The sequence below is a fragment of the Notechis scutatus genome, chromosome 3 (genome assembly GCF_049901735.1).
Source record: "Notechis scutatus isolate UNSWTSFEM ecotype Mainland chromosome 3, rNotScu1.2, whole genome shotgun sequence".
NCBI classification, from domain to species: domain Eukaryota; kingdom Metazoa; phylum Chordata; class Lepidosauria; order Squamata; family Elapidae; genus Notechis; species Notechis scutatus.
The window spans coordinates 147,086,932-147,112,333 of NC_142011.1; the positions used below are offsets into that span (position 1 = coordinate 147,086,932).

At 39.0% G+C, this 25,402-nt stretch overlaps 1 protein-coding gene across 15 annotated transcripts in view; it reads left to right on the plus strand.

Moving 5' to 3' along the window:
* LOC148131431 (uncharacterized) overlaps positions 1-25,402 on the plus strand; it is a 266,370-nt gene that overhangs the window by 178,423 nt on the left and 62,545 nt on the right. The gene's annotated exons all lie outside the window — the stretch shown is intronic.

Consider the following 25,402-nt stretch of genomic DNA (forward strand, 5'->3'; position numbering starts at 1 on the left):
GCACAGAGGACCCATTTTTATGCAGTACTGAAGCATGAACAGATTCCTTATCACAGACGGAAAATTCATCATCATTGTTCTTTGAGAAACAAAATGAACAACACTTCAGATTTGTTCATACAGAAGTCTGATTCTGAACTTACAGAGAGCTGTCTGGTGTTTTTTGCGAAAGTATTAATTTAAAATTTATATCCAGCTTCCAGGAGTCTCACATATTTTTACACTTATACACATGTAAACTATTCACAATATCATATAGCAAGAAACCAATATTTTAAGGCTTATGCAGATGAAAATGGAGTCAGCTTTTAATAGAAGGTAAAATTTCCATTGAATTAAATGTGATTTCTGCCGAGTTCACAGACATGTGTGCATCTTCCTGATCAGGGAAAAGTTTGCCATCACCCCTTTTGTAAATCATTTCAGATTTCTCAATTCAATCTGTAGTATGGGATCTCCCAGGAGTTCCAACCATCTTTAGTGGGTGGATCAATTATTTGAATTTATCACTTTTCAAACTTGAAATGTTGTTGAATTCCAGAAGTGTGTTTTATTTATTTTTATTTATTCTTAAATTTGTATGACACAAGACTCCTGACAATTCTAGGTGGCTTCCAAGGAAAAAAAAGAAGAGTCGTCCCCCGAAAAGTTGCCTGGGTGCAACTTGAAACAGGAGGACTAGGCCAGATTAGCATTTGAAAAAGAGACTACTTGGAATTTTGAGAAGAAGTTGAAAAAAGGAATCCGTTTCAAACCACTTATGTGCTATTGCCAAATATTGGAAAAGTTCAGTTAGGCCTAGTTAATGGTGGTATGCAAAATACCCATGTTCATAGGTATAAAGAATATAGGGCGTAATGTAAGGTACATCATCAAAAGTTGTATTTAATAGACCAGAACGCTTCTTTCTTATGTTCTTTTTCACGCATACTGAGTTCCCTAGGTGCTGATACTTCCACTCATTCTCAAACTTTGTACTAGTTTTAGATATGGGGAAGTCTAGAGATAGGATTTCTGTAGGAAAATCTTAGCTTTGAGTCTCAGCCACAATCACTTCAAACCTTTTCTAAGCATTTCTGATGCCCTATTAATTCCTGTTACTACAATGCCAGAAACAACTACCCCCTAACCCATTACTTCATGCTTACATAGAGAGAAATTGAATGACTGCTACAGATAGAATGAATTGCTCTGGACCTTGCTCAAGTCTGAATCATGATGAGCATTCATATTCTTCTGGTATTAACATAGTATCTGGCAGTTTCAAGCCTTGTCTATTCTACAAAGTAACCAGGTTATATTATGCCCTACGATGCATGAAAGCTATATTTGCATGACAATGTATTTATCCATGTATTACCATTGTTTACTGAAAACTAATTCCTGGTTTTGCACGATACACTGTGCAATAAAGTAACCATACGGAGTGCATTTACATAATACTCTAGTCTTAAATGAGATTATTTAATCTCTGCTCTCCTATTTTGAGTACATTTGTTCTTTGACTTCTGTTTAACATAGAAGAGTTTTTCCTCTAATGCTTCTAGATGTATTGGACATCATCTCTTAGAATTTCAAGGCAGGGTTACTATTGCCTTTAATTGAGAAAGGATTTAAATGAATTTAAAGAATAAATGAGAAATCATTATAGAAAATAAGATAAGAAATATGTGCCATATAAATTAGAGTTTATATAATGTCATAGATGATATGGTGCTCTATAGTATGTGTGTGTGTGTCTGTCTGTCTGTGTTTTGCGAAGTGAAGGTTTACTTAAGCTGAATAGTAGACCAAGAAATGAGATGCTAAAGCATAAGCAAACTGTAGAGAATTAAAGTGGATAATGTGAGTTGAGCAGAAAAGAAAAAAGAAATGAAATAACCGTTTTCAAATATGGTTTCTTGAAAAAGGAATGAAGTATCATTTTCAAATAAATGACAAATTTTTGAAAATCTTAATTTATCACATAAGTAGAACATGACAAAAGAATACATAACATACAGAAAGGTGTATTAGGGTCTAATTTGGGTTCCCAAATTCTGCTGTAAAGTCTGTTTAAAGCTGTTTTCAAAGAAAAACGATTCCACCTTCTTAATTATTTGGAATTATATGTCTCTATCTAGGTTGAGGTAAATGGGATTATAGTTTTTAATTGTTATTATTTTAATAGTTTTTAACAGATTTGTACATAACTTTCTTGAACCATGTTTGTTTGTTAGCCTTTCAGCTATTTTTAATCTTGACTGTAAAATTCCAGCTATCACCTTGATTAAAGAAATCTGTGTAAAGACAACATGTAATAATACATTGGGTGTGTGTGTGTGTGCCATCACTGTTTTATCAGTCTCTGATTCACATGGCAATTAGCAAGACATTATCAAATTTATTACAAGCAGCTCTGAATGTAAAATATCAATAACACATCACTTAAATGCTTATCATTCTGAATGTAGAAACTAATTCCCTAGTATAAGTATTTTCCTCTGGACAAGTCATGTATTAGTAAGGGCTTGATACAATAGGTGTGGCTGATAAGGGGTTCTGTATTAATATAATCAACACACATTTAACAAAAGGCCATCCAGGAAACATCCCTAGGAAACATATGCCAGAACTATTGTCAAAGGCTACTCCATGGCCTGCAGCAAACTGGCAGGAAGTCAATGGGGAAGGACTGGTGCAAGGAAGACCATAAGAGCTCTCAATGCTTTTGAAGGCAAATGCTGAATCAAAATTATATTTACATGACTGGAACAGTATGTTGATGGTGTCAGCAATATTAATATTATGATCTTTGTGCTGCTTTAGGATTCTATATGGTCTGTGTTGTTTATTTTGGCTGCTGTTTAACAGAAAGTGTGCCAGAAATACAGGGGGAAAAAACACATCTGAGATGTTTATGAAATCACTGAAGGCCCTGGACAGCTCATTATTTCTCTTTCAGGAAGAAATCTGTGATGCACATTAGGATATCTGTCACTGGGTATAATGAGGCTCTCTTCCCTGGCATTTGAAGAACTGCCATTCCATCCTTGGTGAGTAAGGGAGGGTATGAGTGTTTAAAGTACTATTGTGAGTAAACAGTAGAGATTTAAAGGGAGATATAACTTGTGCTTTGTTACCCTTGTAAAGTAATAAGAATCAGGATTATTTGAATGTTAAATTGGGTGGTTATTGTCACATCAGTTAAATATTTCTGATTGTTCCAAAATTGTCAGAAGGTGAAAATTCAGAGCTAGTTAGATATAAACAGTATGCCAAAGTTAGATGGTACTTTCAGAATCCTTTGAAAAAAATGTAAATGTGAATTTTAAAACCTGAAACAACAGTATTGAACTTGCTATTCCCCACCCCAACAATTGAGAGTTAGTGTCTGTTTGAATTTACGCTAGATATGAAAGCTATAGGGCTATCTGTCCAACTTTTGCTCTATGTAATCTGAAGAGAAGCTGTAGTTTGAGGTGTAAACAGGGTTAATCTTGCAATGAAATATTGTCATAGTTGATTTGCAGAAGAAAATCTTTCTTATTATTTGACTACAGCTTAGAGATAAAAACCAAGAAAAAATACCCCAAGTATTTTAAGAGCTAACAGATGAGGTTAATTTTCAACGAGAATGCTATTCTATTTCTGGATTTGTGTTGTTCTTATCTTGTTTTCAAGATGTGATCTTAATTTATGGCAGATTCTATCATAGGCCTTTCTGAAAAAGAAAGCCAAGACCTACTCTTCTGAATCAGGGAGCCCTTTTCCTCTTTCATTCTTGAAGTTAAGTTAGGGCAGGGCCCTCACAGTTCTGGGGAGAGGGTGGGTATCTGTGCTTCTAACATCCTATAGCCATCTTTCACCAAATTATGAATTTTCAGCTTATTTGTGAAAATTTCAAACTTGACGCTTGCTGTAAACTCTTGTTTAAATTTATCTAGGATAAAATGCTGCCCTTTCTGACAGTATGATTGTGTCCAATTTTGTTGAGTATTTCTGAAGTGAAGTTACAGTTTTCTCTAGGAAACATTTATCTTGAACTCTGTCTTTAATCACATTGTTAAAAACAATGATCTCATTTGGTTATGCCAGTTTTGCAAACTTGAGCAAAGCAACTGAGCCTTTGAGGAGTTACAGGTAATCTAGCATAATATCACTGTCAATATGGTTTGGGTTTTCTATGCATTCCTGTTTAGTCTAGCATCAGCCAGAAGAAACTCCTTTCAGGAATTTAATTAAAAACAGCATTTCGTATACATGCATTTGCTTGGTATACATGCATTTCTATGAAAATTCCGGTTCCCAAGCAGAAAAGGTATTTCATTGTTATGACATTATGCAGGACAGAAATGTGTTTATTTAATCATGTAATTTATTGGCCAGACTAGTTGCTACTGGCAAAACTTTAGGGAAGGAATTCTTAGAACTTGCTGGGTCTTTATATGAATAAAATTGAATTCAGATCACAAAAATTTCTACAAACCAATGTTTGAGCTGATATCTTATATTTTTCTTCAGGTAATACAGCAATCAATGTACATTGATTGCTATTCCCTAAATTGTGTTATGATTTTATGCATCTTGTTGTAAAAATCAAATGGGCTTTGTGTTAAGTTTGAGGCATGGGTATAATGAACGGAGACCAGACTGTCAACCTTGAACTTCAGCTCTTTATTCACAAGCATAACAGAGACAAAAAAACCCCGGCTAGCAGTCACTCTTTTATAGCGTAAGCTGCTATCCGGATAACCAATGGATATTGTTATAGCGTTTGAATCTTGGCGCGCCGCCAACAGCCAGTCAGATTGCTCGGAATGAACCAATCGTAACTTGCCATTATATGGGCCAATAGGACGTGCAGGATTACGATCCTGCTAGGCAAATGAATCTTTATTAATTATTTTAGTTCACAACACCCCTCCCCCTTGGGTTTCGTTTGACGGCCGTGGTGACGTAATCACGCAGGTATGCAGGTCGTTTTACCTGCCTATTTGATTTTCGCTGTTCCACCGGTTTTTGTTTAAAGTTCGGTTCCGGTGGAATGCAAGGCTCGTCTTCGCCCGGGGTTGATTCCGTGGTGCTGTTTTCAGCACTATCAGGGTCCCTTAAGTCCATTCCTGGATCGGGCGGGCATGCCTCCACTACGGTGTTCCTCCGTGGGGAGGATGCCTCCGATCCCGGACCTTCTTCAGGTGGCGCGAGTACTCGGTTTAGCGGCCATCTGTCCTCGATTACGTCGTTGTCTATACGGCCTTCGTCCCCCTCGGTATTCCCTCCCCCTTGAGTTTGGAAGTCAGAGGGGTCGCGGATATTTGGTTGTAAGTGAGATCGGAGTTGATCAATGTGGCGTTTCCATATCTTGCCGTCTGTCGTCTTAAGGCGGTAAGATCTAGGGCCAGTGAGGTAGACTACGGTGGCTGGGACCCACAACGGTTCGCCGGAAAGGTTTTTTGCGTAGACCAAGTCACCTACCTTGAATTGGCGATACGTTCCGCTGGATCCACAAGGTTTCTCTGGCGAGTAAGACGGGTGTAGTCGGTCGAGGTGGGAGCGAAGCTTCCGCCCCATTAAAAGTTCGGCTGGGGTCTTGTTGGTGACACTGTGGGGGGTAACATGTTGTAGTAAGAGTATTTTGTTCAATCTAGCATCGATGTCCCCCGGATCCATTTTTTGGAGTGTCTTTTTAAGGAATTGAACCATCCGTTCCGCCCTACCGTTTGCCGCAGGGTGAGCCGGCGAAGTTAAGGCATGGCGGATGCCCCGGTCCGCCAAGTATTGTTCGAAGGTGAGAGCAGTAAACTGGGGTCCGTTGTCGGAAACTAGAACGTCCGGGAAACCGTGTGTTACAAACAATCTATCTAGTTTTTTAATAACAGAGTCAGTAGTTGTGCTTTTCATCTTGTGGATTTCGAGCCAGTTGGAGTAAGCATCCACGTTTAGGAGAAAAGTGTGTCCTTTCGTGGGTCCCGCGAAATCAATGTGGATGCGGGACCACGGGCCTCGAGGAGTTTCCCATTCGGTGGGAATTGCTCTCGGTGGGGCGTTGCTGACTTCTTGGCAGTTTTTACACGTGGTAACCCAGGCTTCAATTTGTTTATCGATGCCTGGCCACCACGCATAGCTTCGAGCAAGGGCCTTCATGCGGACGATGCCCGGATGTCCTTCGTGCAGGGTTTGCAACACGAGTCGCTGTAGTCTCTCTGGCACGACGACTCTATCTCCCCATAGGATGCAGCCCTTCTGGGAAAATAGTTCTGTTTGCCGGTGTTTGAATGGTGCAAAAGTGGCGGGGGTTTCTTCAATTGGCCACCCGCATTCGACCCAACTGAGAACTCTTGCGAGGATAGCGTCCCGTTTTGTGTCGGCAGCGTTATCCCTTGCCGTTAGTGGCGGCGAAGTGAGGGTTTCAATTTGCAGCGTATTGAGGGTCGGAGCTGGGTCGCTGACGGTTTCCGGAAGTGGGGAACGGCTCAAAGCATCAGCGTGGGGAATGGCTTTCCCCGGGCGATGCTGCATTACGTAGTTGTAGGCTGCTAGGAATTCTGACCAGTGAGTCATTCTAGGCGACAATATATGCGGCGTTGGTTTATCACCTGCTAAAATGCCAAGTAAAGGCTTGTGGCCTGTAACTAGAGTAAAGTGCCGCCCGTACACATATTCGTGGAATCGCTTCACGGCCGATACAATAGCAAGAGCCTCTTTGTCAAGTTGGCTATAGTTTCGTTCAGCCTTCAATAATGTCCACAAAAAGTATGCAATGGGGGCTTCATGCCCATTTGGTAACACGTGACTCAAAATGGCTCCAACCCCAAATGGTGATGCGTCGCACGTAATATTTAATGGCAAAGTCTCGTTGTACCGCATTAGAACAGCATCGGATGTTAATAAGTCTTTCACTTTTTGAAAAGAGTGTTCTTCTCGATGTCCCCAGACCCAGGTGGCTTTCTTGTCGAGAAGTCTATGTAGGGGCTCAGCTACGGTCGCCTTCTGGGACAAGAAGAAAAGTTAATAAGTCCCAGGAAAGCCTGGAGATCAGTCTTATTTTTAGGTCTTGGGGCGTTCTTGATTGCCCTGAGTTTGTTTTTGGTAGGGTGAATACCGTTTTTATCGAGGAGGTATCTGAGAAACTCTACCCTTTCAGTGCATAGTTGACATTTATTTTTTTTTAACCTTGAGACCGGCGTCCTTAAATCTATGTAAAACCAATCTGAGACGCCTTTCAAGCTCTTCTCTATTTGGGGCAGCAATTAACACGTCATCGAAGTATGGTACAACCCCTTTTATTCCCTGTAGAAGTCTCTCCATTAGACTCTGAAATATCCCGGGGGCTACACTCACTCCGAACTGGAGTCTGTTGCATTTAAAGGCACCACGGTGTGTAACAATAGTCTGTGCCTCTGCGGTTTCCGTATCAACGGGTAGTTGTTGATACGCTTGCGCTAAGTCTAATTTTGCGAAGATCTTCCCGCCGCCCAGGGAGTGGAGAAGGTGTTGAACCACCGGCACTGGATAAGCGCTCTGTTGGAGTGCGTGGTTTAGGGTGGCGTGGTAGTCTCCACAAATTCTGATCGACCCATCCGGTTTGATGGGGGTTACGTTTGGGGTTTCCCAACGGGCATGGTCAATAGGCTCCAACACCCCTTGGGCTATTAACTTATCAAGTTGCTCGTCGATCTTGGGTTTAAGGGCGAATGGCACCCGACGAGGCTTAAAGCGGATAGGGGCTACTTCTGGATTGAGGCTAAATAAATATAGGGGTCCCCTTGTACTTGCCTAAGTTGTCCGAGAACACGTCGTGGAATTCCTGGACGATGCTCTCTTCCCAATCGTCGCTTCCGGCCTGGTAAATGCCGGCCACCTCGATCCCGAGTGGGGCGAACCATTGTAGGCCTAGTAAGCTGGGCCGGTCACCATCGACGACAGTTAATGGGAGTGACACGGCACGATCTTTAAAAGATACTTGGACTTGACTCACTCCGACGACTGGGATCGTGTTCCCCTGGAATCTCTGAGGATGATTTTCTGTGTTCTGAGGTCTTGCCGACGGATGGCAGGGATCAGTTGTTTAAGGGTCTTCCAGGAAACCATCGAGAGGGACGATCCGGAGTCGACTTCCATCAGGCAAGGTTTGTTCTCGATCGCCACTTCCACTCGGATCTTTTGTTTGTCTAATGACGAAGCGTGGCCGATAATAATAGTCTGGTGTGTCTCTTCTCGTCGTGCTGGAAGAGCAGATGTTTTGCTGCCGTAGGCATGGTTGCTCCATTGGTTATTCAAACGATCCCGATTTGCAGGGAGGTTCCCTGTGGTTTGGCGGAGGTTGTTCTCCTTTCTATTTGTGTTGAATTCCCTCTTACTTCTGCAGAACCCGTGCGATGTGGCCTCTCTTCCCACAGGAACGGCAGATTGCATCGAGGAATTTGCAACCGGATCGCGGGTGGTTTCCCCCACAACCCGCACATGGGCGCTGAAGTTTTAGAGTTTGTTGATCTCGTTCGGCCCGAAGTCTGTTAACCTCTTCTTCATCACTCTCAGATTGGGACTCGAGGTCCTCATGGTGCGCTGTTGCTGAGTGTCTTTCTAGTTGAGGCGAGGCTTCGTGGGTGAATTGACGGAGCGGCGCGTTGGTGCGGCGCATTCGAGCGGCCGACTTCTTGGTTGCCTCTGCTGCAGTAGCGTCAGCAATGGCATCTGCAAGATCGATGTCCCCTTTTGCCATGATCTTGCTCTGTACTGTGTGGTCATCTAATCTCAGAACTATGCGGTCTCGCATAGCTTCTTCTAGGTCTGAAAAACCACAGAGGCCTCCCAGGTTTCTAAGGTCAGCGATGAAGTCTGCAATACTTTCACCCTTCCGCTGATCCCGTTGATAAAATTCGTGTCTCCAGACCAATGTTGGTACGGCGGGGGCATAGTGAGCCCGTAGGATAGGTTCGAGGTTGTCCCAATCCATTGATTTCACTTCAGCCAGTTTCGCGAGCGCCTTCGCCATCCTAAAAACGGCTGGTCCACAATGGGTCAAGAACACCGCCCGCTTCTTTCTGGGTGTTGCGTCTTTCAAATTGTTGGTTTCTAGGAACATTTGAAACTGATCCATATACAACTCCCAGTCTTCCTTTTCCGGGTCAAAAGGAGCGGGTGGTATAGCGCCACCTGACATCCTGCCGATGTAGATGCGCTCTCAGCCACGTGCTTCGGTTGGTGCTCTGTAGGGTTTAGTCAGCTCTTTTGTCTCCGTATCCCACCCTCGTCGCCAGTGTTAAGTTTGAGGCATGGGTATAATGAACGGAGACCAGACTGTCAACCTTGAACTTCAGCTCTTTATTCACAAGCATAACAGAGACAAAAAAAACCCGGCTAGCAGTCACTCTTTTATAGCGTAAGCTGCTATCCGGATAACCAATGGATATTGTTATAGCGTTTGAATCTTGGCGCGGCCCGCCAACAGCCAGTCAGATTGCTCGGAATGAACCAATCGTAACTTGCCATTATATGGGCCAATAGGACGTGCAGGATTACGATCCTGCTAGGCAAATGAATCTTTATTAATTATTTTAGTTCACAACACTTTGGATATTTTTTTTCTCTCTGGAGTAAGAACTACAGCAAGCAGTTGGCTTTCTTGTGTCAAAAGAAAAGCCAAATCTGGAAATAATATGGAAAAATATATGTGTTGCCTAGTTCTAGGCACATAAAAAAATAAAACCATTATTATCACTATTATGTTCTCTTTCTGTTTTTGTTGTCACTATAAAACAATCTACTAAGTGATTTCCACTGATAGACTATATGCCTTGTAAGCAACTGGTTTTTCCTTTCCTGCTATCAGCCAGAATAAATTCTATTTAAAACAAAAAACATATTTTCTGTGATTTTCAGTATGGAGGATTGCTTGTACGTTCATTCTGTGAGAGGTAATACATGCCTCGCCAGCTCATTGGGTATTCTTTTTATATGTGCAAAAGAAAATATCCACCCCCCAAAAAAGATATGTGTGAACTCTGTGGCTCCCTACTCCATAAAAGAAGACTTTGCTTGTTAACAGTGTATACTGTATATTGTAATGCTTGAATCAGCTTTTCACTCACATTCTGGAACAAGGACAATGGCTGTATGTAGTACAGAAATGCTCTGTTGTGGGGTGTATTTAATTTGGGGTCTTGAGAAAAAGACCTCTGGCATCTGAATTGGGAAAAGGTGGAGGTGGCTGTAAGTGTAGAGCTTCCTCAATTCATTTTTCCCCTCTAAGATATGTGCATTTTGTTTAGTACAGCAAGTAAGAATACTGCCAAAATCTTCTTCAGCCTTACATGGATTATTTTGGCCTTTACAATCGTGAAGAATTATGCAGTAAACATGTAAAGACTTGTGATTACCATGCATATCTGTGATGTAGAAATTACTTTTCTGTCAAAGTGAAAGAGTTTCTTTTGCCCTTAGTAAATGGAAATGCACATGACCATTAAATGTATATCAATTCATCAAAGTTAACAATACTCTATGAATGAAAATGATTGTAGATTAGAATGTCCTTTTCAACTAGTGAAAAATTATTTCCAGATTCTAAGCTGTAATTTCTGAAGCTGTTTGAGGAATCCATCATGACCTAAAGCCAATTCTTCCTATATGTGAGAAATACCAGTGGAATAATGCCAAAAGCTTTATATGCATATGATTACACAGATGTGTTAAATATCCTCTTGACCTTGATAAAATGTAGTACCTTTAGGTGCCTCACTATTAAATAACATTTCTTTTTTTGAAGAAATGTCTAGTTACCATTGCAGCAGTAGTAAAGCAGTAAAAAATGTTGGAGTGTAAAGGGAAAATATTATATAAAGTGAACATGGATTATTGCCCCTATATAATTATTTAAAGAATCAACCCATCCAAAAAAGCATTGTTCAAAAGTTGGACACTTTGTTTACTAACATTGTCTGCAATCTAGCAGCTAGCTTGTCAATGAATAATGTAACAAGAAAATAAATTTGTATACTCATACAGTTAGTGTAACTATACAAAACACCTAGGTCATTTTTAATTCTGAAAAAAAAAACATGTTAACTTTGTTTAACAGGTTTAAAATATTTGCATGTGATGTGGAAAACAGATGTAGAACCTCAGAAGAGGTTAAAAAACTTTTTTCTTTCAAGACCTTGCTACTTTAAGTCCATGTATTCCTAGTTGTTCGCATGTTCTGACTATTCGTTGCATAAATCAGCAAATGAATATTTAATTATAACTATTAATAAGAGAAAAGCTTTTGAAAGAACTTGATCAAGATGATCAAATGTCAGTAAAAAGCATTGCTGGGTAACTACTTGAGGCTGGAAAAGCAAACCACCTCCTGTTGTTTTGAGAGCCTGCTTGTTGGTAGAATAGATGTTTCCTTTGATCTTTTGTTTAAGGAAAAACTTGTATAAATTTTCCCCACCCACACAGTTTTCCTTTTTAGTGGAACTCTGTCCTCCACAACCCTATTTTTAAAAGAGAAAAGCTATCTGTATTTATAGTGAGGCTAGTTTTCTGGTTTATTTCTGCTTTGATGATATGGATTGCCCCATCCCACACCTTTTAAAGCTGAGGTAGCCATCTCAGAAGTTTTCTTTTTTCAAAGGAAAACAAATTATAAGAACTGTCTATGAAAACTGCTGCTGGTTTTTCAAAAAAAAAAGTAAAATACCATCCTGCATGATTTGCAGAATGCTTTTATTCTCTGCATCCTGTGCGATCTTAGGTGGCTCCTTGTATGTCATCATTTAAAGCAACTACCACAGACAGGCCTAGCTGGAAGTCCCATTGAACATAGTAGAATGTACTTCTGGGAGATATGTAGCACTTCACCTCTTTGGGTATGTTTATATATTTAAAAATGAGTAAACCTTTTAAAAAAAATAAAAGTGATGTTTTGGAGCCTATGGCACAATACTTGCTGTGGTCTATAAAAAGCCCTGATTTTAATTGGTTCTCTTTATTACTCTTTTTATTCCTGAAATGTAAATATTAGGATTGTCCATTTTATTTGTTGCAATTTATACTTATCTAATGCTCCCAAATAAACAATTAGAATTTTCTTTACTATATAGATCTTTGTTTTGTCTCTACTGTCTTCTATTGGCATGAAGAATCCTTGAGTAGGTGGATGAATAAAGTGACAGTAGTGTAACATTGAAATCTGATTTACTAGTTTCTACTAACCCTCATATTCACGGTTCAGCAAATAATGTATAGATCATGACATTTTTCAGAACTTTGAAAGGATGTTGAGGAGAAGCAGTTACATTCCAGCTGGAATTTTTAAAATATGTCTTCTATTTTTACTATATGGCATGGCATGGCATGGCATAGCGAAGCATACCATAGCACTCTGTGTAAACCAGATTATAGTTTTATATTTACACATGACTTCAATGCTGTTGGACAAGAATATGAAAAGCAGACAAATAATGTTGGATTCTACTGTTTTGTCATAACCTAATGTAAAATCCTGTGTAATTTCATTTCTTTTCATATAATTTCGTATGAATTATTTGTAGTCTTTAAAAATATTAAAATCAATGTTGTATCTTTTCCCTTCTTTTGCTCTTGTTCGATACATTGTCCACCATTTATGAACCTGGAACCATTGCTAGGCCCAGTACTTTTCCCCTATGCATTTATGTACTTCGGCATGTGCCAGAGTTTCTGATTAGGAAAAGGTAACGATAAAGGTTTCCTCTGTCCAATCTTATCTAAGACATGGTGCTTATCTCCATTTCTTAGCTAGCAGCATTATCCAAAGACACTTCTGTGATCATGTGGCTACCATGATTGTGGGCCAAGGTACACAGAATGCTGTTACCTTCCCACCAAAGTGGTATCAAGAATGGTACCCATTTATCTACTTGCATTTGTATGCTTTCAAACAGCTACGTGGGCAGGAGCTGAGGCAAGGATGGGAGCTCACCCTATTGCACAGTGCTTGGGTCTCGAACCCAGGCAATTAGATTTCCAGCTGACAAGCTCAGCATCTTTAACTGCTGAGCTATCATGTCCCCTTCTGATTAGGAAGTGCCAGCTGAAAGAACAGTATAATTAGAGTAAGAAGTCAGGTCTGAAATCTAATGCACATGAAATAAGGGTTCAGATGTAAAAGAGAATTCTGGCTAAATATACAGGAGGCATATAGTGTAGTGCATTGATATTGTCTATTTTCTCCAAGAATGTCATATGCATATGCTAACTCATTCCTCCATGTTACTTACAAGGTACAGACAGATGAATGAATGCAAATCTCTTTCTGAAAATTTTGTTGTGATTGCCATCAGGAAGTCTCTAAAGTCTTTAGCAAGTCTCTAAAATTGTATTGACAAAGGCATGTGTCCAGACTACATTTTTAAAACTGACATTATAATTTACAAGAAGAAATGTTATTTACATTTTTGTACATTTTGTTTTATATTCCTTTATATTACACTGTGCTTTTACTTTGTGAAGAAGCCTAGAAATGCAACAAATAAATTCATCAAATAAGGTAACGCAGGCAAGGTTATGTTTTAGAAATATGGAAATAGATGGATATAAATATATATTTAGTAACTGGAATGAGAAAGTCTGTTTCTAATGTCATTCACCTATCGAAAACATATACATAATTGCCTCCTAATACAAACTACCTCCTTTTACCTTTATTAATTGGTAGCACAGTACAAAATAAAATATTGGCTTTCCAGAAAACTCCGTGGTGTCTACTTCCAAATGTATATTGATTGTGCCTAATGGAATCTTCCTGAGATTGTTGTTGATGGAGCGTGCTATGTATTCAAGGAACATAACACATTAGCCAGTCAGGGTCTGTTTTATTTCTAAAGGTTATTGTCTGGCAAACAGCTTACGTTTTACGAACAGGAATATATTACTTCTGTATGTATAAAACTTTTGCAATGCTAACCCTTCAGCTGCATGGGCAATTGAGTCATTCAAAGCAAAGCCAAACAAGAGCTGAACGCAGTTGAAGGCATTTCTGAACATTCTTAGACAAATATTGGGAATCATTGCCATTCAGTCAGGTTTCTTCTTGTATCTATTATCTAAATAGAAGTCAAAGTCTCTGGAGTACATATTTTTCATTTGTATTTGGGCCTCTTGAGATGCTTAGTAGATGTGGTATTGCAGTGCCAACATTTCTTAAGCTTATTTGATATGTGATGTTAATTACTGGCTAAAAGAGAGAAAAAAACATGTGCCATTCCACCATGCACTCACCCAGCCATTCACATATATAATATGGGTTCTTTTGCTTTACTTGCAAAAAGAAAAAAGAAAGGGGAAAAAAGAGAAGCAATGGTAAAGGAGAATGCCTATAGCTCAGGGTCCTTGGTGTTCTCTGAGCTTGGTTGTTTTCTTGCAGACATTTCATTACTCAAACCAGGTAACATCATTTGCTAGTAGGGAGTGGGGCTTACTCTCAATTTATATTCTAATGGCTTGCCGTATCAGTCTTGGTGGACTGGTCTTGGTTAGGGTTTATTTTATTTTGTTATTGTTGGTCTGTTTGCTGTTGTCTTGTTTGGCAGTTCTTTGATTGAGCTATTGTTCACTTCTTGATCGTTGGCCATATGTTAATCTTGGTGTTAATCTATGCTCATCTGGATGTTGATAGCTGGTGGGGAGGTGTTTTGGTCTTTTTTTCCTCCCCTTTTGGTTTGTTGATTGTCTTTTTTGCACAGTACGTAGAAGTTGTTTATGTCTATGTGTCTATTGATGGCCGATTTGCCAGAGTGCCAGGCTTCCAGGAATTCTCTAGCATTGTTTGGACTTGGCTTGGCCTAGGGTGGTCACAGTTTCCCAGTTAAAATGATAAGTTAAATCTGTCCATACGTTGTGAAATTAAAGAATTTTCCTCATGTATTCTGACTGCTAATTGGTGTTCATGGAGTATTCTGCCAGTCTTCTGTCTGCTTATCCTACATAGTGGCTGTTGCAGTCTTTACATTGTATGTTGTTGATCAGGGGTGTCAAACTCAATTTCATTGAGGGCTGTATCAGCATTGTATTTGACCTCCAGGGGTTGAGGTGGGCGTGGCCAGTATGGATGGGGCCAGCTCAATGTCACTTGTATTAGGGGCACCTGTGGTGGCCTGAGTGCTCTGCCAGCGAAAACAGGCTCTCGAGCTCCGTTTTCAGCTGCCACAGCCTCCTGCAACCTTTTGCCAGTGATGCGGCCCTCCCAACTCCCTTTTCACTGGCAGAAGGTTGCAGGAGGCTGTGGCAGCTGAAAACGGAGCTCGGGAGCCTGTTTTAGCTGGCGGAAGCACTGTGGGCCCGTCCTCCGCTGTTTCCAGGCCAGATCTAAGTATCTCGCGGGCCAGGTCTGGCCCCCGGGCTTTGAGTTTGACACCCCTGTTGTAGATGATTCTTCATTTTCTGGGGTGGCTGGGTCTTTTGGTTTACTTAGGATGTTTTGGAGGGTTTTAGTTGGTTTTTGTGCTTTGCTGATGTTATGTGGTTGTAATAGTCTTTGGGTGGTTTCTAGACTGTTTTTTATTTATGGCAATGTTATCATTTTTATGACTTGGGTTGGTTATGCTATGTTGAATTAAGTGGTCAGGCAGTTTTTGATGAAGTTATGTGGATAACTGTTTTGTTGGAAACAATTGTATAGATGATCTGTTCCATTTTTCTGCTGTACAGGTTTCCTGCAATGTGTTTGTGCTCATCTAAACAGTGTTCTTACACCGCTTCTCTTGTGGAAGGTTTGGATATTACTTTGGACCATTTGGATGGTGTGGGTGGTTTTTTAGTATACTTGTGTTTCTAGTTTGCCATCATAGTCTCTGCTGATAAGGATATCCAGAAAGATAGTATGTTGTTGTTTTCTTCTTCCCTTGTGAATTGGATTCCTTTGCAGATGTTGTTGATGGTTTTGTCAATGTTCTCTAATTGATCCCTTTTTTTTTTTTTACTATGGTAAAGGTGTTATCTACATACCTGATCCATATCCAAAGAGAAGCAAGTTTGGAGTCCTTTTGCTATTCTGTTCTTCAATATACTTTATGTTATATGAATTGTGATTTTAGCATTGCTAACTCTAATATTAATAGCATACTGAAATGTAGTAGTAAAAGTATTTATTGAAATGAACATGTTTATTAACATGTTTTCTGCTGTGACAAAACTCAGGGATCTGCTTTTCCTTGTCCAAGACAATCTGCATATTTTGTCATTATGATGCATGCTAGTTGTGATTGCTGTCTCTTAGCTGTGATTTTTAAGTCCTGGCTGATGATTAATACCATGGCTCAGAAGACTGCAAATGGCCTTTGCTCTCATCACATAAATTTACATATATTTAATAGCAATGGCATGGATTATACTACAGTGTGTAGATGTGGATTGCTTGCAACATAGGAAGAAAACAATAAGGTTACAGTACTCATTTTGATAATTGTAACAATTCTGAGAAGTTTAGTTATGAATGTACATTAATAATGCCTTATGTTCACATCAAATTTATACTTTATTTATTTTATTTATTTGATTTGCCAATTGTTTACAAGATAATAAGTATAAGTGTATACATAGTTGTGAATACATGAAATGGGTACATATAAGAAAAATAAAAGAAGAATAAGAGAAACAATAGGACAGGGACGGTAGGCACGTTGGTGCGCTTATGCACGCCCCCTACATAATGCATAATGCTAGCTTGCCTTTGCTTGCTTGCCGCTTCCCTTCATATCCAGCAGTGATGAAAAGGACCAGTTAATAAGGTAGAGCAAGAATAGAGCAAGAACTTTAAGAGAACCTCAGTGTTGGCAAGAACTAGGGAGAGTTGGATTTAAAGGCTGATTCATTCAGGAAGCCCAATGGGTAACTTTTGAACATCTATAATCTCTTCCTTTAGCAAGATCATAACGTTATTGTAATATTCCACTTGGAATATTGTGTTCCTTGCCTTGAGCCCTTGCAAAACTGTGATATGTGTGTGTGTTATATATATATACATACATACACGCACATGCACACAGAAAGAGACACTTAGATTTCTTATATTGTTTTCCTTTTAGTTAGTAAAGCTACCAAGATTAATGTTAGAGTCTGGCAGCCTTCAAATCTTCAATGGGATATGTGAGTGTGTGTGTCTGCTTGTGCGTATTGTGTCCCACTGAACAGAAGGCTTCTGTCTGTAAAGTCAAAATGGTTTCTTTCACTGCATTTTTTTTTAAATATTATTTAAGCTTCATCTTTCATGTGCCAAAATAGAATGGAATCCACTGCTGAGCTCTAATTATTTCTGAGAGACACAATATAATAATTTTCCTTATTCTCTCTCTCTCTCCCTCCCCCCCTCCCCCCCTCTTTTTACTGGATGTGTTTTCGTAGAGCCAGCCATCAGCCAGCGGAAAGCCTGTTCTTGGCACACAGGTCATTAAAGATGCTCACTGAAGAAGACTCTTAGCTGAAAAGAGTGGATTTAGGTCAGATCTAGAGTCTTAAGATCAGGAAGTGACTATCTTCTGACGCATTTGCTTTTCCTTTTTGTGCAAGTCTTCCTTACCTTCGTCTGTTTGTGTCAGGCACCGGAGTCCTCTGATAATGCTCAGCCAATTCCTGACTCACATGTAGTAAAACCGTGTAGCTGTTTCCTTGGGCTTTTGTTTCATTTTGTTTTTAGCGCGATAAGGACACTGCTGCAACACTTTTAGGAGCTTTCGCAGTCTTCTTTAGTGGATTCTTGTACAGCATGTTCTTTTTATTGACTTCGGCCGAGAAAAGAGGGATGATAAGGAACACACAATTGCCCCCATCCCTGGCTTGAAAGTAGGCAAACAGTCCTGGGATACAAGCTTATGTTGATCCATAGATTTTATCAGAAGGATAAGTGAACTTAAAAGAGGCCAGGTTAAAAGTATACTCTTAGGTTTAAAACAAAAATGTTTATTTTGTCTGGCCTGGGGGTCACTGATTTCAGAAAAAAGCTCTCTGCCCTTTTTCTTTTTCTTTATTTAAGCTTTCAATTACATTTGCTTTCAACCATCTGGAAAACGTTCTAATTCCAGAAAGTTCTAAGTCTGAATAACACCAGCCTTCTTAAACAATACATAATTTAATAGAGTTTATCCATGATGTATTGTTTCTAGAAATAGAATATATTAAAACAATAAACTGACCTTCCCCCAAACCTCCAAGTTTATTCTAAAGTAATTGAATTTTCAATAAAGCCATCCATGAGTTCTTTCTTTCTTTCTTTCTTTCTTTCTTTCTTTCTTTCTTTCTTTCTTTCTTTCTTTCTTTCTTTCTTTCTTTCTTTCTTTCTTTCTTTCCTTCCTTCCTTCCTTCCTTCCTTCCTTCCTTCCTTCCTTCCTTCCTTCTCGTTCTCTCTCTCTCTGTCTCCCACTCTCTTCTTTTTTTCTTAGACATTGGCTAGCATTTTGTATAATTTAGACTCAAATTTAACTACAGCACATACAGGTTTTCTAGATGATTAATATAATGCTTCAATGCACAAAACAATATAAATACCAAGTGTAATATTAAAAAAGTGAAATCTTAAAACTACTTGACTGAATTATAAAACTACTTTGTGAAGAAAATATGAAAATACTAAATCGCTAAACTACTAAGTGAATTTTCTAGAGACGTTAAGGTTCCAGTTGGAGAGCAGCAAAAAACAAATGAAGTCATCCTCAGAACTGGCAGAGCTCTTGTTTTATTGTTATTTTAAAATATAAATTTATTAAGAATTGTAATTAAAAAGTAGAAGCTAATGCAAACTAAACTTATGGGAAGAAAAAATAAACTGCAGGATAAAAGACAAAAAAAAGATAAGAGAATAAAGAGATGTGTAAGTAATAGAAAAGAGGCATATACTAGGAAAACTTGAGAAATTGAACGAGCAGTCATGGGATGGTCCATGCTGAGATAGTAATAGAGCAATTCTAGACTTTTGGCATTTGAAATTGTTGTTAATGTGCGTGACTAGGGAGGCAAGCAATGGAGCCCATCATTTGATGTTGTTTCTCAGCTGTTCAGGAAGTACCCGATCACTATTGGACGCGTTTTCATCCTTTATTTCATTAATTAATTTAAATATTTTTAGACGAAAGGCTGGTGATTGTAGGGGGGAGTTGTATTTAGAGGTGTGAAAGCTGAGGGAAGGGGATTTGTATCATCCTACATCTTGAATAAAATCTTCGGGTGAAACTATCTTATTAAAGGTAATCCTTGCAACCAATTCATTTAGTGACTGCTCAAAGTTACAACAGCAGTGAAAAAAGTGACTTACGACTGGTGCTCACGCTTAGGGTCATTACTGCATCCCCAGGCTCCCCACGATAAAAATTCAAGCACTTGGCAACCGGCATATATTTACAATGGTGCAGCATCCTGAGGTCAGCTGGTTACCATTTGCAACTTTAGAAGCCGGCTTCTGACAAGCAAAGACAACGGGAGAAACTGGATTTGCTTCATGACTTTGTGATTCACAACTCTTGCAGAGACTTGCTTAACAACCATGGCAAAAAGGTCGCAAAATCAGCCACAACTGACTTAACAACCTCCTTTCTTAACAATGGAAATTTTGATCCCAATTGTAGATGTAAGCTAAACAAAAAAGAATGCCACGTCTGTCCCCCATGGCTTTGAATAAATAGCTCTGGTTGGTTTGTAGAAACATTTACTCCTTTTTTTCAATCAGATTTTTATAGCTTCTTTTGAGATCTAACCATCAATTCCTATTAGGAGGACGCTTGCTCAATTTGTAAGTTTTGAAAGTTGCATTAAATCTACCCTGTTTTGCATGCAATCCTGGGCAAACAATAGTTTTGTGCTAGAATGAGAGGACTTACTCACAGAAAGCTGATACCGTTGAGTGATCTCTGAAGATTATATAGTAAACTGTATGTCGCTAATCCCTCTGCAAAATCTGAGCTCTTGTTCAGGAATTCAAATAGCTCAGAAAAGTCATCTGAGACAAGAAATGATTGTATCAGTCTTCTGGTCTTTTGGGATCATCTAATGCTAAGAATGAGTAACTCTACAGCAATATCCATATCCCACGTAGAACTGTCCAAGGAAGACTGAACAAGGTCTAAGACCTAGATGAAGAAACAGTGGTGAGTACTTTCTGTTCTGCTGGAGGTGACTGGTTGAAAATGAAGTTCTGTTATTTTGGAGATTTACAGTTGTGAGTTTTCCAATGCCTCGTGCTTTGAAATACTACTGCTGATTTGATATACACAAACACACATGCAAAACGCCAGATTGGCGGAGTGTTTAGGGAGCTGGCCTAGAAACCAAGAGACTGTGCGTTCTAGTCCCATCTTAGACAAGAGAGCCAACTGGGTGACTTTGGGCCAGGTATTCTGTCTTAGCCCAACCCACTTCACAAGGTTGTTGTGGGGGAAATAGGAGGAAGGAGAAGAATTATGTAAGTTCACTGCCTTGAGTTTGTTTGTTTGTTTGTTTGTTTGTATTTCTTATTTCTAAACTGCCCATTTTCCTCAGAGAGGGATTCTGCATAGTTTACAATATAATCAAGTTACTTATAAAGTGATCAAGGTGAGATAAAAAAATCTAATAAATAAAATAAATCCAATCTAATTGAAACAGATATTAAGTTTAAGGCTTGCTGAAACAAATTGTGCAAAAGGCAGGGTAAGAACTGTTAATGTAGACTAAGAAATGTTTCTCCTTTCTTCGTGCCATACCAGAAAAAGGCCCTCCACTTTTAAATCAACTGTACCTCTAGCAGAGGTGGGATGTGCAGAAGTAGATTTTTCTTCAACTGGGATCCTATTCTTTACTTCAACTCCCACAATCCTTTTCCTATTGTCCATGTAAATGGAAATTGATAGAAATTGACATCTGAAACATCTGGAAGGGATCCACTTTCCAGATCAATGAATGAAATGGATTATACAGACTGAATCAGTCTTTTAATAGCTATCAATTGGAATTGTATATGCAGTCGATCTGCCAGCGGAGTTACAGCTTCCAAAAAACTAGGTAATCAGTCATGTTGCATTTTAAATCAGATACAATTTCTGAATATTTCTTCCAGATGGGGCTCAGTTAATTCAGAGTTTTATGATGGACAGAGATACTCCAGATCACTGTCACCAAGTGACAATTCAGATATAGTTGAACTTTACCACTAGTATAATCCATCTCACAACAATTGGATTCATATCACGGGATCAGTTCCATTGCCTGTAAATCCATGGGTCATCTGCTGTTTGCAACCTCTATGACCTTCCAGGACTTGAATGGAAAACATAATGAAAACTTCATGTTTTCAACACAGTGCTTATTAGGTTAGGTACATGTTTGGCATCTGGGAAATGCCAACTGTGATATGATTTATAGAAATCCTAAAATATAGATCTGAACCATATGAAGTTTGGATATATTTTAATTTGCACCCAGGATGGCCAAGTTCCAAAAAGTTTGTATTTTACATTGTTGTTATTATTATGAGTGCTTTCGTTTTGTGATGTTTTCACTGCTTCCGTAAAAGGTAATGTGTACGCTCTTAACTGGCATAAGAATGGCATGAATTGACCTGCAAAAAGGCTATGGGCACCTAATAAGACTACTGAGTTTATTAGAAATTTATATATTAGAAGTCTCTCTCTCTCCTCCCTCTCTCCCTCCCACCCTTCTCTTTCCTTCTCATACTGTGACTTGCGTCATTTACTGTACTGGATTTGTCAGTCACCAAGGGATGCTGCGTTTTGACTTCCATGAGCCCAATGTTCCCTTTGTGGATTTTAAACTTACCCCTTCCTTCATTTGACACCTTACAGCTATCTTAACAGGACACAATTGGAATTTGTCTTCTGCTAGCCTAATTATGAAGTCACTAAGAGATCGATCTCCTACTTCTTTGATGATTTCATTAGCATACTGATCTTTCCTCTGCTTGTTGTGACAGTTGCGATTCAGATTCATGGTAATTTGAAATCTGTTTTTACATAAAAGTTTCTAGATGCAAAGCACGTGATTCTTAACACTTGTTACAATGATTTTTATATGTCTATAATAATATCTGTCAGAAAATTTCCTCACAAGCACAACACTGGCTTAAATAAAGGCTGGAATAGCTGAAGAATTTCTTGATCAATAGTGCTAAAATATTTATATGAGCAGCAACAGCACACTTTAGCCTGACACAGTGATAATGAAAGAAACAATCCAGAACTGAATGATTCTGTTCTTGCTCTATCTGGTTTAGGCATTATACCTTCAAAGGAAATTCCAACTCTTATACTCGGTCTTCTAGAGCAGCAATCTCCAACCCTTTCTGGCTCAGTGGCCCAGCAGAGATGGTGGCCTTGGGGTTGGGAGAAGAGATGATTTTGCATGCGCACACATGCAGCTTTCACAAATGCAGCTTCACACTCTGTGCGCACACACTTGTCCACCGTTTCTGTGACCTGGTTCCAAACAGGCTGAGGCCTGGGACTTGGGGACCCCCGCTCTAAAGTCTTAAGTCTTCAGAGTCAGAAATAGACTTCAATATGTGTTTAGTTGAATGCAAGTAGAAGTCTTCTTACATTTGGAAGCCCAGCAGGGTTCTCCATGTCATAAAGTTTACAAAGTGTTTGCACCTAATCATTGAAGCTGTTTTACAGATCAATTAGAAACACGAGAACGTAAGGTATTAATTAAAACATGACACATAAGAAAACCCAAAAAGTAAAGCTGGAAGCTGATGCAAGAGCAAGCAGTGCTAGAAATGGTGCATAAAGTGCATGGAAAAATAATAGGGAGATTGAATGATTTGAAAGAAATGTGTGCTGTTGATATTCTAAACGCATCTAACCAAGGTATTCCATAGATAGACACAGAAGACATAGAATAACTTCATTGTCACTTTGAATGTATACTAATCGGTATACATTAAAATGAAATTTTGTTGCATACAGCTCTCAAAGGGTCACCTCCAATATACACTACATAAACATGACTAAATAAACAAATAAATAAAAAATTATGTGTATACCCACATATATTATATGACACAGAGAAACAACACAGTCTAGTTCAGATGTATATGTACATGGCGAGAAAAACGAATCTTGCGCGTTTACCAGACAGATGGCATAGGGAATAAAGCTGTTACAGAATCTGGAAGTCCTGCTAGAAATACTTCAAAACCTCCTTCCAGAGGGGAACAACAGAAACAGATAAGGTGCCAACTCTGCTCTTTTGCTTCTTATACTCACGTCACACTGGTATTCACTACAATACTTCATTTTCTATCCTATCTTCAAGTTTACCTACACAGACGCTTTTTAATTATCCTGATTAGAAATTACAAGGGAAAAATGACATTCAGTGAACTTCATGACTCAGGAATTGGAATCCCAGGCTCTTTGTAAACACTCCATTCTTGAATAGTTTAGTGCACATTTTTATTTTTAAACAAAATAAGAATAACTGTAGAACTACATACTTGTCTGTGTTATAGACCAGCCAGGTTTTTTAAATGCATTGGCTCATATTTCATCTCCCTTTAAATATTTATTTATTTAATTTACATAGCTGTCTGCACACCACATGTCTCATTGGGTCTTTGTGATACCTTTTTCAATGGATAATTTAAAATTCCTCTCTGAGGAGATGTTTCTTGTATTGATCAATCCTTCCATCTGAATGCAGAAGTCTTTGATTAGTGTGTTTCAGGCAATAAAGATGTCCACAGTAGTGTCACCATGATTGATACTAATGATCCGTCTTTATGCGGCTCCTTCAGTTTAGCCACTTCCTCTGCAGATTGCAATTTTATCGTTAAAATAATGCCCTGCTGTCCATGAAGCAAGTCATAAATTGTGGACTATCTTGCTTTAATGATTCTATATCCACTGGCAGAATCTCAATAACCTTCATTATCTTTGCTCCAAGAAGTCAGTAACTTCCGTTGTGAACGAATAATGGATTTAGGAGGGCAACTGAAGAGAGCCGAGATCACACCACAGGTTATCTTGATAGTGTTTCTGGTGCATTAGAATAAACAGGCATTTGCAGATAACAAGATGATTTTCATTTGATGTCTTTCTTTCACAATAACACTACAAAGAGAAATTGCTACTATTCAGTAGATCACACTTTTGTGAAAATATATGGGTTGTTTGGTAAAATGTTGTGGGTATGCCACTTAACCTCATTTGGTGGTTAGTGATTGCAACTGAGATGCTACTGAAGCATTTCAGTAGAAATATGCATACTTGTATAGTCATATTTTTAATGGTCTCATTACTCTTAATTCTTTTGCGTTCACATTTAGGGAACATAGGGAATCTGTAGTGGAACAGAGAAAAAATAAGTGATTGTGCTAATGATGTGGAGATTTCATGAGACATCCTCAGGTACTTGTTGTTCATATACATAGAAGCATTCTTGCACAAGTGCGCACAATGTAGTTCAGTGATACACAGGAGGAGAGATTAGAAATTACTCCTAAATTGGAATATGCTTCCTAACATTTTAGGTTAGATAGCGTGGCAATCTTTTTTTTTCCTCCGTAAAGACCATAGAACAGGGTACAGAGTGCAGCAGCAAATAAACTAACTTGCCTGGCGCTCCATTTTCACTGGCAGGGGCACTGTGGGCCGGTCCCTCACTGTTTCCAAGGTGGCCCCATGGGTCAGATCGAAGCACCCCGCAGGCCAGATCCGGCCCTCGGGCCTTGAGTTTGACTCCCCTGATCTAGAGTCATTGAAAATGCATGGGTGGCCCTATAAATTCTCTAAATAAATAAATTGCCACTAAAATCATAAGAGTCTTAGATTTGGAAGAGGCCTATATGGCATTGCGTCCAACTTCTTTCTTAAGATAGGAATCTAATTGAAAGTACCCCAGTCAGATGACTGTCAAGTCTCTGCTCAGATATATCCAGGAAAGAGAAGGCCATGTGGGCCCAATGTTCTTACTGTCAGTACATTTTTTTTAACTTATAATTTTTCTATCATAATTTCATGATTTTCTGTCCTGCGCTCCTGAATGAAAAGAGAATAGGTTTTGATCTTTTGTATTGCTGCATCTTTTTGGGTATTTGAAGACTGCTATCATATTCACCCTTAATCATTTTTTCCTCAATGCTAAACTAATATCCTGTTTCTAATAATATTACCTCCTCACCAATGAAGCTATACTGTTTACAAGGACAAATGCCAGGACCACACACACCTTTACAGAATAAATAGCTTGTTAATGATTTGCACAAGCATACACTAGTAAGGAAGGAGGGCTATATAAAAACTAGGGCTAAAAAATTACTCCTTTAAAATAAAATTTTGACTATACTGCATAGTAGTGGAAGGAAAGGAGGCCTGTCAAAGAAAATTTGATACGCAAAGTAATTGAAGGAAGTTCAAGTGATGATGGAAATGGGAAAGAATTGAAAGACAAAAAAAGATTGTTCGCAAGACAA